Source organism: Phyllobates terribilis, unplaced genomic scaffold, assembly GCF_046119375.1.
Source record: "Phyllobates terribilis strain yellow unplaced genomic scaffold, ASM4611937v1 Scaffold_30__1_contigs__length_15301838, whole genome shotgun sequence".
Classification (NCBI taxonomy): domain Eukaryota; kingdom Metazoa; phylum Chordata; class Amphibia; order Anura; family Dendrobatidae; genus Phyllobates; species Phyllobates terribilis.
The window spans coordinates 10,015,817-10,028,230 of NW_027362790.1; the positions used below are offsets into that span (position 1 = coordinate 10,015,817).

Below are 12,414 nucleotides of genomic sequence, written 5' to 3' on the forward strand. Positions count from 1 at the left end.
AGCCAAAGAGTCCATCCCAAAATCCGACAAACAAGCAAAATGAACAAAAAACATTGAATTCAATTCTTTCTGATTTTAGAAACTGCATTAAAGAAGGGGTGCACCGGTCCTGGAGATACTGCAATACCAGGTCAATGCGTGGAGTGGACAGAGCAAGCTCTTTTTCCATCTCCCTGTTCTAAAAATCCATTTAATATATGGTCCCCAGATAGGGGACGTATCAGATATTAAACTGATAAGAACAGATACTACACTTGATCTTAGCCAAAAGGCCGAGAAGCGATAACCAGAATTGGTTTCAAACTACGGAGCCACCCAAGGATCCTGAAAAGTCCATTTGTGGAGATGAGCTCCTGGACTCCCGTTAAGAAGACATGTTGTCAACCTCTAGATCCCTTACATGCCTGCACTTTTCGGCTTGCTGCTGCTGCAATCCACGCGTTTTAGATCTGCATAACTCCACCTCTTTAAACACAGCACCTTCACCCCCTGCTGTTCCCACCCGCCTCAACACCGTTGGAAGGGAGGAGAACCAATTAAGGCGGGGGGTGGGGTGGAACGAGCAGCTGTCTACCCTTAGCAGGAGGGCTCCTGATTACATACCTCTCCTGCTGCTGCTGCTGCTGGCTGTCCAGCAGCAGACTGAAGGTGGCTGCTGCTGTGCACAGGTATATAAAGGCTCAGAGCCTATTATGACACGCGCAGCCAGCGTTCCATTGCCACATTCCATCTACTGCAGGCAGGATACCTGGCTGGCTGAATGTCGCTGAGAAGCTCACAGAGACCGCCATAAGCAACAGTTTAACAGAATGCCACAGACTAATCAACCAAACTTTTTGGGTTGGGTTCTCTTTTATAGTCTGCAGGCATTAAATGAAAGAAGTCAGTGTTCCAGCAGAAGGAGACAACGTTTCAGAAAAGGCATTGTAGCAAACCAAAAAAGAAATTTTAAGCGCAGCAGAGTAACCAGCGCACATACCTGTTAGCTCAGGTGAGTTTAAAAGGCTGCTGTTGATAACAAGGGCATTTGCTAAATAGATGGTGTGTGTGCAACAATATACTGAAAGGTCAATTATATTGTGCAGCTTATCTCACCACCTGTAGTTATTTAGGTGAAAGCTCCAAAATGCTTGCCTAATATGTCTGTTTATCCAAAAGGAAGTAAAAAGGGAGAGCTAGAAAGATAGCATTGCATCACATTACATGGCAATGCAATGCACAGTTGCTGAAGTTGAACCAAAATGAGCTTGTAATCTGGCTTCTGCAACTTTGAACATGAAAAATCCAATGAGGAGAAGAAAAGCAAAGCCAAAGAGTCCATCCCAAAATCCGACAAACAAGCAAAATGAACAAAAAACATTGAATTCAATTCTTTCTGATTTTAGAAACTGCATTAAAGAAGGGGTGCACCGGTCCTGGAGATACTGCAATACCAGGTCAATGCGTGGAGTGGACAGAGCAAGCTCTTTTTCCATCTCCCTGTTCTAAAAATCCATTTAATATATGGTCCCCAGATAGGGGACGTATCAGATATTAAACTGATAAGAACAGATACTACACTTGATCTTAGCCAAAAGGCCGAGAAGCGATAACCAGAATTGGTTTCAAACTACGGAGCCACCCAAGGATCCTGAAAAGTCCATTTGTGGAGATGAGATCCTGGACTCCCGTTAAGAAGACATGTTGTCAACCTCTAGATCCCTTACATGCCTGCACTTTTCGGCTTGCTGCTGCTGCAATCCACGCGTTTTAGATCTGCATAACTCCACCTCTTTAAACACAGCACCTTCACCCCCTGCTGTTCCCACCCGCCTCAACACCGTTGGAAGGGAGGAGAACCAATTAAGGCGGGGGGTGGGGTGGAACGAGCAGCTGTCTACCCTTAGCAGGAGGGCTCCTGATTACATACCTCTCCTGCTGCTGCTGCTGCTGGCTGTCCAGCAGCAGACTGAAGGTGGCTGCTGCTGTGCACAGGTATATAAAGGCTCAGAGCCTATTATGACACGTGCAGCCAGCGTTCCATTGCCACATTCCATCTACTGCAGGCAGGATACCTGGCTGGCTGAATGTCGCTGAGAAGCTCACAGAGACCGCCATAAGCAACAGTTTAACAGAATGCCACAGACTAATCAACCAAACTTTTTGGGTTGGGTTCTCTTTTATAGTCTGCAGGCATTAAATGAAAGAAGTCAGTGTTCCAGCAGAAGGAGACAACGTTTCAGAAAAGGCATTGTAGCAAACCAAAAAAGAAATTTTAAGCGCAGCAGAGTAACCAGCGCACATACCTGTTAGCTCAGGTGAGTTTAAAAGGCTGCTGTTGATAACAAGGGCATTTGCTAAATAGATGGTGTGTGTGCAACAATATACTGAAAGGTCAATTATATTGTGCAGCTTATCTCACCACCTGTAGTTATTTAGGTGAAAGCTCCAAAATGCTTGCCTAATATGTCTGTTTATCCAAAAGGAAGTAAAAAGGGAGAGCTAGAAAGATAGCATTGCATCACATTACATGGCAATGCAATGCACAGTTGCTGAAGTTGAACCAAAATGAGCTTGTAATCTGGCTTCTGCAACTTTGAACATGAAAAATCCAATGAGGAGAAGAAAAGCAAAGCCAAAGAGTCCATCCCAAAATCCGACAAACAAGCAAAATGAACAAAAAACATTGAATTCAATTCTTTCTGATTTTAGAAACTGCATTAAAGAAGCGGTGCACCGATCCTGGAGATACTGCAATACCAGGTCAATGCGTGGAGTGGACAGAGCAAGCTCTTTTTCCATCTCCCTGTTCTAAAAATCCATTTAATATATGGTCCCCAGATAGGGGACGTATCAGATATTAAACTGATAAGAACAGATACTACACTTGATCTTAGCCAAAAGGCCGAGAAGCGATAACCAGAATTGGTTTCAAACTACGGAGCCACCCAAGGATCCTGAAAAGTCCATTTGTGGAGATGAGCTCCTGGACTCCCGTTAAGAAGACATGTTGTCAACCTCTAGATCCCTTACATGCCTGCACTTTTCGGCTTGCTGCTGCTGCAATCCACGCGTTTTAGATCTGCATAACTCCACCTCTTTAAACACAGCACCTTCACCCCCTGCTGTTCCCACCCGCCTCAACACCGTTGGAAGGGAGGAGAACCAATTAAGGCGGGGGGTGGGGTGGAACGAGCAGCTGTCTACCCTTAGCAGGAGGGCTCCTGATTACATACCTCTCCTGCTGCTGCTGCTGCTGGCTGTCCAGCAGCAGACTGAAGGTGGCTGCTGCTGTGCACAGGTATATAAAGGCTCAGAGCCTATTATGACACGCGCAGCCAGCGTTCCATTGCCACATTCCATCTACTGCAGGCAGGATACCTGGCTGGCTGAATGTCGCTGAGAAGCTCACAGAGACCGCCATAAGCAACAGTTTAACAGAATGCCACAGACTAATCAACCAAACTTTTTGGGTTGGGTTCTCTTTTATAGTCTGCAGGCATTAAATGAAAGAAGTCAGTGTTCCAGCAGAAGGAGACAACGTTTCAGAAAAGGCATTGTAGCAAACCAAAAAAGAAATTTTAAGCGCAGCAGAGTAACCAGCGCACATACCTGTTAGCTCAGGTGAGTTTAAAAGGCTGCTGTTGATAACAAGGGCATTTGCTAAATAGATGGTGTGTGTGCAACAATATACTGAAAGGTCAATTATATTGTGCAGCTTATCTCACCACCTGTAGTTAATTAGGTGAAAGCTCCAAAATGCTTGCCTAATATGTCTGTTTATCCAAAAGGAAGTAAAAAGGGAGAGCTAGAAAGATAGCATTGCATCACATTACATGGCAATGCAATGCACAGTTGCTGAAGTTGAACCAAAATGAGCTTGTAATCTGGCTTCTGTAACTTTGAACATGAAAAATCCAATGAGGAGAAGAAAAGCAAAGCCAAAGAGTCCATCCCAAAATCCGACAAACAAGCAAAATGAACAAAAAACATTGAATTCAATTCTTTCTGATTTTAGAAACTGCATTAAAGAAGGGGTGCACCGGTCCTGGAGATACTGCAATACCAGGTCAATGCGTGGAGTGGACAGAGCAAGCTCTTTTTCCATCTCCCTGTTCTAAAAATCCATTTAATATATGGTCCCCAGATAGGGGACGTATCAGATATTAAACTGATAAGAACAGATACTACACTTGATCTTAGCCAAAAGGCCGAGAAGCGATAACCAGAATTGGTTTCAAACTATGGAGCCACCCAAGGATCCTGAAAAGTCCATTTGTGGAGATGAGCTCCTGGACTCCCGTTAAGAAGACATGTTGTCAACCTCTAGATCCCTTACATGCCTGCACTTTTCGGCTTGCTGCTGCTGCAATCCACGCGTTTTAGATCTGCATAACTCCACCTCTTTAAACACAGCACCTTCACCCCCTGCTGTTCCCACCCGCCTCAACACCATTGGAAGGGAGGAGAACCAATTAAGGCGGGGGGTGGGGTGGAACGAGCAGCTGTCTACCCTTAGCAGGAGGGCTCCTGATTACATACCTCTCCTGCTGCTGCTGCTGCTGGCTGTCCAGCAGCAGACTGAAGGTGGCTGCTGCTGTGCACAGGTATATAAAGGCTCAGAGCCTATTATGACACGCGCAGCCAGCGTTCCATTGCCACATTCCATCTACTGCAGGCAGGATACCTGGCTGGCTGAATGTCGCTGAGAAGCTCACAGAGACCGCCATAAGCAACAGTTTAACAGAATGCCACAGACTAATCAACCAAACTTTTTGGGTTGGGTTCTCTTTTATAGTCTGCAGGCATTAAATGAAAGAAGTCAGTGTTCCAGCAGAAGGAGACAACGTTTCAGAAAAGGCATTGTAGCAAACCAAAAAAGAAATTTTAAGCGCAGCAGAGTAACCAGCGCACATACCTGTTAGCTCAGGTGAGTTTAAAAGGCTGCTGTTGATAACAAGGGCATTTGCTAAATAGATGGTGTGTGTGCAACAATATACTGAAAGGTCAATTATATTGTGCAGCTTATCTCACCACCTGTAGTTATTTAGGTGAAAGCTCCAAAATGCTTGCCTAATATGTCTGTTTATCCAAAAGGAAGTAAAAAGGGAGAGCTAGAAAGATAGCATTGCATCACATTACATGGCAATGCAATGCACAGTTGCTGAAGTTGAACCAAAATGAGCTTGTAATCTGGCTTCTGCAACTTTGAACATGAAAAATCCAATGAGGAGAAGAAAAGCAAAGCCAAAGAGTCCATCCCAAAATCCGACAAACAAGCAAAATGAACAAAAAACATTGAATTCAATTCTTTCTGATTTTAGAAACTGCATTAAAGAAGGGGTGCACCGGTCCTGGAGATACTGCAATACCAGGTCAATGCGTGGAGTGGACAGAGCAAGCTCTTTTTCCATCTCCCTGTTCTAAAAATCCATTTAATATATGGTCCCCAGATAGGGGACGTATCAGATATTAAACTGATAAGAACAGATACTACACTTGATCTTAGCCAAAAGGCCGAGAAGCGATAACCAGAATTGGTTTCAAACTACGGAGCCACCCAAGGATCCTGAAAAGTCCATTTGTGGAGATGAGCTCCTGGACTCCCGTTAAGAAGACATGTTGTCAACCTCTAGATCCCTTACATGCCTGCACTTTTCGGCTTGCTGCTGCTGCAATCCACGCGTTTTAGATCTGCATAACTCCACCTCTTTAAACACAGCACCTTCACCCCCTGCTGTTCCCACCCGCCTCAACACCGTTGGAAGGGAGGAGAACCAATTAAGGCGGGGGTGGGGTGGAACGAGCAGCTGTCTACCCTTAGCAGGAGGGCTCCTGATTACATACCTCTCCTGCTGCTGCTGCTGCTGGCTGTCCAGCAGCAGACTGAAGGTGGCTGCTGCTGTGCACAGGTATATAAAGGCTCAGAGCCTATTATGACACGCGCAGCCAGCGTTCCATTGCCACATTCCATCTACTGCAGGCAGGATACCTGGCTGGCTGAATGTCGCTGAGAAGCTCACAGAGACCGCCATAAGCAACAGTTTAACAGAATGCCACAGACTAATCAACCAAACTTTTTGGGTTGGGTTCTCTTTTATAGTCTGCAGGCATTAAATGAAAGAAGTCAGTGTTCCAGCAGAAGGAGACAACGTTTCAGAAAAGGCATTGTAGCAAACCAAAAAAGAAATTTTAAGCGCAGCAGAGTAACCAGCGCACATACCTGTTAGCTCAGGTGAGTTTAAAAGGCTGCTGTTGATAACAAGGGCATTTGCTAAATAGATGGTGTGTGTGCAACAATATACTGAAAGGTCAATTATATTGTGCAGCTTATCTCACCACCTGTAGTTATTTAGGTGAAAGCTCCAAAATGCTTGCCTAATATGTCTGTTTATCCAAAAGGAAGTAAAAAGGGAGAGCTAGAAAGATAGCATTGCATCACATTACATGGCAATGCAATTGCAATGCACAGTTGCTGAAGTTGAACCAAAATGAGCTTGTAATCTGGCTTCTGCAACTTTGAACATGAAAAATCCAATGAGGAGAAGAAAAGCAAAGCCAAAGAGTCCATCCCAAAATCCGACAAACAAGCAAAATGAACAAAAAACATTGAATTCAATTCTTTCTGATTTTAGAAACTGCATTAAAGAAGGGGTGCACCGGTCCTGGAGATACTGCAATACCAGGTCAATGCGTGGAGTGGACAGAGCAAGCTCTTTTTCCATCTCCCTGTTCTAAAAATCCATTTAATATATGGTCCCCAGATAGGGGACGTATCAGATATTAAACTGATAAGAACAGATACTACACTTGATCTTAGCCAAAAGGCCGAGAAGCGATAACCAGAATTGGTTTCAAACTACGGAGCCACCCAAGGATCCTGAAAAGTCCATTTGTGGAGATGAGCTCCTGGACTCCCGTTAAGAAGACATGTTGTCAACCTCTAGATCCCTTACATGCCTGCACTTTTCGGCTTGCTGCTGCTGCAATCCACGCGTTTTAGATCTGCATAACTCCACCTCTTTAAACACAGCACCTTCACCCCCTACTGTTCCCACCCGCCTCAACACCGATGGAAGGGAGGAGAACCAATTAAGGCGGGGGGTGGGGTGGAACGAGCAGCTGTCTACCCTTAGCAGGAGGGCTCCTGATTACATACCTCTCCTGCTGCTGCTGCTGCTGGCTGTCCAGCAGCAGACTGAAGGTGGCTGCTGCTGTGCACAGGTATATAAAGGCTCAGAGCCTATTATGACACGCGCAGCCAGCGTTCCATTGCCACATTCCATCTACTGCAGGCAGGATACCTGGCTGGCTGAATGTCGCTGAGAAGCTCACAGAGACCGCCATAAGCAACAGTTTAACAGAATGCCACAGACTAATCAACCAAACTTTTTGGGTTGGGTTCTCTTTTATAGTCTGCAGGCATTAAATGAAAGAAGTCAGTGTTCCAGCAGAAGGAGACAACGTTTCAGAAAAGGCATTGTAGCAAACCAAAAAAGAAATTTTAAGCGCAGCAGAGTAACCAGCGCACATACCTGTTAGCTCAGGTGAGTTTAAAAGGCTGCTGTTGATAACAAGGGCATTTGCTAAATAGATGGTGTGTGTGCAACAATATACTGAAAGGTCAATTATATTGTGCAGCTTATCTCACCACCTGTAGTTATTTAGGTGAAAGCTCCAAAATGCTTGCCTAATATGTCTGTTTATCCAAAAGGAAGTAAAAAGGGAGAGCTAGAAAGATAGCATTGCATCACATTACATGGCAATGCAATGCACAGTTGCTGAAGTTGAACCAAAATGAGCTTGTAATCTGGCTTCTGCAACTTTGAACATGAAAAATCCAATGAGGAGAAGAAAAGCAAAGCCAAAGAGTCCATCCCAAAATCCGACAAACAAGCAAAATGAACAAAAAACATTGAATTCAATTCTTTCTGATTTTAGAAACTGCATTAAAGAAGGGGTGCACCGGTCCTGGAGATACTGCAATACCAGGTCAATGCGTGGAGTGGACAGAGCAAGCTCTTTTTCCATCTCCCTGTTCTAAAAATCCATTTAATATATGGTCCCCAGATAGGGGACGTATCAGATATTAAACTGATAAGAACAGATACTACACTTGATCTTAGCCAAAAGGCCGAGAAGCGATAACCAGAATTGGTTTCAAACTACGGAGCCACCCAAGGATCCTGAAAAGTCCATTTGTGGAGATGAGCTCCTGGACTCCCGTTAAGAAGACATGTTGTCAACCTCTAGATCCCTTACATGCCTGCACTTTTCGGCTTGCTGCTGCTGCAATCCACGCGTTTTAGATCTGCATAACTCCACCTCTTTAAACACAGCACCTTCACCCCCTGCTGTTCCCACCCGCCTCAACACCGTTGGAAGGGAGGAGAACCAATTAAGGCGGGGGTGGGGTGGAACGAGCAGCTGTCTACCCTTAGCAGGAGGGCTCCTGATTACATACCTCTCCTGCTGCTGCTGCTGCTGGCTGTCCAGCAGCAGACTGAAGGTGGCTGCTGCTGTGCACAGGTATATAAAGGCTCAGAGCCTATTATGACACGCGCAGCCAGCGTTCCATTGCCACATTCCATCTACTGCAGGCAGGATACCTGGCTGGCTGAATGTCGCTGAGAAGCTCACAGAGACCGCCATAAGCAACAGTTTAACAGAATGCCACAGACTAATCAACCAAACTTTTTGGGTTGGGTTCTCTTTTATAGTCTGCAGGCATTAAATGAAAGAAGTCAGTGTTCCAGCAGAAGGAGACAACGTTTCAGAAAAGGCATTGTAGCAAACCAAAAAAGAAATTTTAAGCGCAGCAGAGTAACCAGCGCACATACCTGTTAGCTCAGGTGAGTTTAAAAGGCTGCTGTTGATAACAAGGGCATTTGCTAAATAGATGGTGTGTGTGCAACAATATACTGAAAGGTCAATTATATTGTGCAGCTTATCTCACCACCTGTAGTTATTTAGGTGAAAGCTCCAAAATGCTTGCCTAATATGTCTGTTTATCCAAAAGGAAGTAAAAAGGGAGAGCTAGAAAGATAGCATTGCATCACATTACATGGCAATGCAATTGCAATGCACAGTTGCTGAAGTTGAACCAAAATGAGCTTGTAATCTGGCTTCTGCAACTTTGAACATGAAAAATCCAATGAGGAGAAGAAAAGCAAAGCCAAAGAGTCCATCCCAAAATCCGACAAACAAGCAAAATGAACAAAAAACATTGAATTCAATTCTTTCTGATTTTAGAAACTGCATTAAAGAAGGGGTGCACCGGTCCTGGAGATACTGCAATACCAGGTCAATGCGTGGAGTGGACAGAGCAAGCTCTTTTTCCATCTCCCTGTTCTAAAAATCCATTTAATATATGGTCCCCAGATAGGGGACGTATCAGATATTAAACTGATAAGAACAGATACTACACTTGATCTTAGCCAAAAGGCCGAGAAGCGATAACCAGAATTGGTTTCAAACTACGGAGCCACCCAAGGATCCTGAAAAGTCCATTTGTGGAGATGAGCTCCTGGACTCCCGTTAAGAAGACATGTTGTCAACCTCTAGATCCCTTACATGCCTGCACTTTTCGGCTTGCTGCTGCTGCAATCCACGCGTTTTAGATCTGCATAACTCCACCTCTTTAAACACAGCACCTTCACCCCCTACTGTTCCCACCCGCCTCAACACCGATGGAAGGGAGGAGAACCAATTAAGGCGGGGGGTGGGGTGGAACGAGCAGCTGTCTACCCTTAGCAGGAGGGCTCCTGATTACATACCTCTCCTGCTGCTGCTGCTGCTGGCTGTCCAGCAGCAGACTGAAGGTGGCTGCTGCTGTGCACAGGTATATAAAGGCTCAGAGCCTATTATGACACGCGCAGCCAGCGTTCCATTGCCACATTCCATCTACTGCAGGCAGGATACCTGGCTGGCTGAATGTCGCTGAGAAGCTCACAGAGACCGCCATAAGCAACAGTTTAACAGAATGCCACAGACTAATCAACCAAACTTTTTGGGTTGGGTTCTCTTTTATAGTCTGCAGGCATTAAATGAAAGAAGTCAGTGTTCCAGCAGAAGGAGACAACGTTTCAGAAAAGGCATTGTAGCAAACCAAAAAAGAAATTTTAAGCGCAGCAGAGTAACCAGCGCACATACCTGTTAGCTCAGGTGAGTTTAAAAGGCTGCTGTTGATAACAAGGGCATTTGCTAAATAGATGGTGTGTGTGCAACAATATACTGAAAGGTCAATTATATTGTGCAGCTTATCTCACCACCTGTAGTTATTTAGGTGAAAGCTCCAAAATGCTTGCCTAATATGTCTGTTTATCCAAAAGGAAGTAAAAAGGGAGAGCTAGAAAGATAGCATTGCATCACATTACATGGCAATGCAATGCACAGTTGCTGAAGTTGAACCAAAATGAGCTTGTAATCTGGCTTCTGCAACTTTGAACATGAAAAATCCAATGAGGAGAAGAAAAGCAAAGCCAAAGAGTCCATCCCAAAATCCGACAAACAAGCAAAATGAACAAAAAACATTGAATTCAATTCTTTCTGATTTTAGAAACTGCATTAAAGAAGGGGTGCACCGGTCCTGGAGATACTGCAATACCAGGTCAATGCGTGGAGTGGACAGAGCAAGCTCTTTTTCCATCTCCCTGTTCTAAAAATCCATTTAATATATGGTCCCCAGATAGGGGACGTATCAGATATTAAACTGATAAGAACAGATACTACACTTGATCTTAGCCAAAAGGCCGAGAAGCGATAACCAGAATTGGTTTCAAACTACGGAGCCACCCAAGGATCCTGAAAAGTCCATTTGTGGAGATGAGCTCCTGGACTCCCGTTAAGAAGACATGTTGTCAACCTCTAGATCCCTTACATGCCTGCACTTTTCGGCTTGCTGCTGCTGCAATCCACGCGTTTTAGATCTGCATAACTCCACCTCTTTAAACACAGCACCTTCACCCCCTGCTGTTCCCACCCGCCTCAACACCGTTGGAAGGGAGGAGAACCAATTAAGGCGGGGGGTGGGGTGGAACGAGCAGCTGTCTACCCTTAGCAGGAGGGCTCCTGATTACATACCTCTCCTGCTGCTGCTGCTGCTGGCTGTCCAGCAGCAGACTGAAGGTGGCTGCTGCTGTGCACAGGTATATAAAGGCTCAGAGCCTATTATGACACGCGCAGCCAGCGTTCCATTGCCACATTCCATCTACTGCAGGCAGGATACCTGGCTGGCTGAATGTCGCTGAGAAGCTCACAGAGACCGCCATAAGCAACAGTTTAACAGAATGCCACAGACTAATCAACCAAACTTTTTGGGTTGGGTTCTCTTTTATAGTCTGCAGGCATTAAATGAAAGAAGTCAGTGTTCCAGCAGAAGGAGACAACGTTTCAGAAAAGGGATTGTAGCAAACCAAAAAAGAAATTTTAAGCGCAGCAGAGTAACCAGCGCACATACCTGTTAGCTCAGGTGAGTTTAAAAGGCTGCTGTTGATAACAAGGGCATTTGCTAAATAGATGGTGTGTGTGCAACAATATACTGAAAGGTCAATTATATTGTGCAGCTTATCTCACCACCTGTAGTTAATTAGGTGAAAGCTCCAAAATGCTTGCCTAATATGTCTGTTTATCCAAAAGGAAGTAAAAAGGGAGAGCTAGAAAGATAGCATTGCATCACATTACATGGCAATGCAATGCACAGTTGCTGAAGTTGAACCAAAATGAGCTTGTAATCTGGCTTCTGCAACTTTGAACATGAAAAATCCAATGAGGAGAAGAAAAGCAAAGCCAAAGAGTCCATCCCAAAATCCGACAAACAAGCAAAATGAACAAAAAACATTGAATTCAATTCTTTCTGATTTTAGAAACTGCATTAAAGAAGGGGTGCACCGGTCCTGGAGATACTGCAATACCAGGTCAATGCGTGGAGTGGACAGAGCAAGCTCTTTTTCCATCTCCCTGTTCTAAAAATCCATTTAATATATGGTCCCCAGATAGGGGACGTATCAGATATTAAACTGATAAGAACAGATTTTTTTTTTAATTTGGCTATCCCCTGCAGAGGGATAAAACCGTTTATTAAAACTTTAACAAATTACAAGCATAATTACACAAATACCAAACGTTAAAAGACAAATGAAATTTACAAAACAAAAAAATACAAAGATTTTAAATAATTAGGTTCCATTGGTCAACAAGCCATTTTTGGAAATATGTACATTCTTCTTTTTGTCAATTAAATAATAAGTGTACATTTCACATAAACATAAACTTAAAACATCATTCACTGATAAAACATCTTGTTTAAAAATAGCAATATTGCGCGCTTTCCAGAGACATGACTTGGCGCAGTTCACTGTCTTCCAAGCCATTGTGTACTGGTCCATTGTGGGGCATTCCATAAGTCCATATAGCACAGTTTTATATGTAAAGTCC

General features: G+C 44.3%; 10 non-coding genes across 10 annotated transcripts; all 10 read right to left on the reverse strand.

Annotated features, from left to right (window-relative positions):
- Nucleotides 1-93: 93 nt before the first annotated feature.
- On the reverse strand, nt 94-284 carry LOC141180435 (U2 spliceosomal RNA). Its single transcript, XR_012256181.1, has one exon. It is a non-coding gene; the product is annotated as a U2 spliceosomal RNA (small nuclear RNA).
- A 1,115-nt stretch (nt 285-1,399) lies between these two features.
- Nucleotides 1,400-1,590, reverse strand: LOC141180436 (U2 spliceosomal RNA). The gene has a single exon (XR_012256182.1). It is a non-coding gene; the product is annotated as a U2 spliceosomal RNA (small nuclear RNA).
- A 1,115-nt stretch (nt 1,591-2,705) lies between these two features.
- LOC141179397 (U2 spliceosomal RNA) lies at nt 2,706-2,896 on the reverse strand. The gene has a single exon (XR_012255416.1). It is a non-coding gene; the product is annotated as a U2 spliceosomal RNA (small nuclear RNA).
- Nucleotides 2,897-4,011: 1,115 nt separating this feature from the next.
- Nucleotides 4,012-4,202, reverse strand: LOC141180437 (U2 spliceosomal RNA). The gene has a single exon (XR_012256183.1). It is a non-coding gene; the product is annotated as a U2 spliceosomal RNA (small nuclear RNA).
- Nucleotides 4,203-5,317: 1,115 nt separating this feature from the next.
- Nucleotides 5,318-5,508, reverse strand: LOC141180438 (U2 spliceosomal RNA). The gene has a single exon (XR_012256184.1). It is a non-coding gene; the product is annotated as a U2 spliceosomal RNA (small nuclear RNA).
- A 1,120-nt stretch (nt 5,509-6,628) lies between these two features.
- Nucleotides 6,629-6,819, reverse strand: LOC141180439 (U2 spliceosomal RNA). Its single transcript, XR_012256185.1, has one exon. It is a non-coding gene; the product is annotated as a U2 spliceosomal RNA (small nuclear RNA).
- Nucleotides 6,820-7,934: 1,115 nt separating this feature from the next.
- LOC141180442 (U2 spliceosomal RNA) lies at nt 7,935-8,125 on the reverse strand. The gene has a single exon (XR_012256187.1). It is a non-coding gene; the product is annotated as a U2 spliceosomal RNA (small nuclear RNA).
- Nucleotides 8,126-9,245: 1,120 nt separating this feature from the next.
- Nucleotides 9,246-9,436, reverse strand: LOC141180443 (U2 spliceosomal RNA). Its single transcript, XR_012256188.1, has one exon. It is a non-coding gene; the product is annotated as a U2 spliceosomal RNA (small nuclear RNA).
- A 1,115-nt stretch (nt 9,437-10,551) lies between these two features.
- On the reverse strand, nt 10,552-10,742 carry LOC141180444 (U2 spliceosomal RNA). Its single transcript, XR_012256189.1, has one exon. It is a non-coding gene; the product is annotated as a U2 spliceosomal RNA (small nuclear RNA).
- Nucleotides 10,743-11,857: 1,115 nt separating this feature from the next.
- On the reverse strand, nt 11,858-12,046 carry LOC141179754 (U2 spliceosomal RNA). The gene has a single exon (XR_012255732.1). It is a non-coding gene; the product is annotated as a U2 spliceosomal RNA (small nuclear RNA).
- Nucleotides 12,047-12,414: the final 368 nt, after the last annotated feature.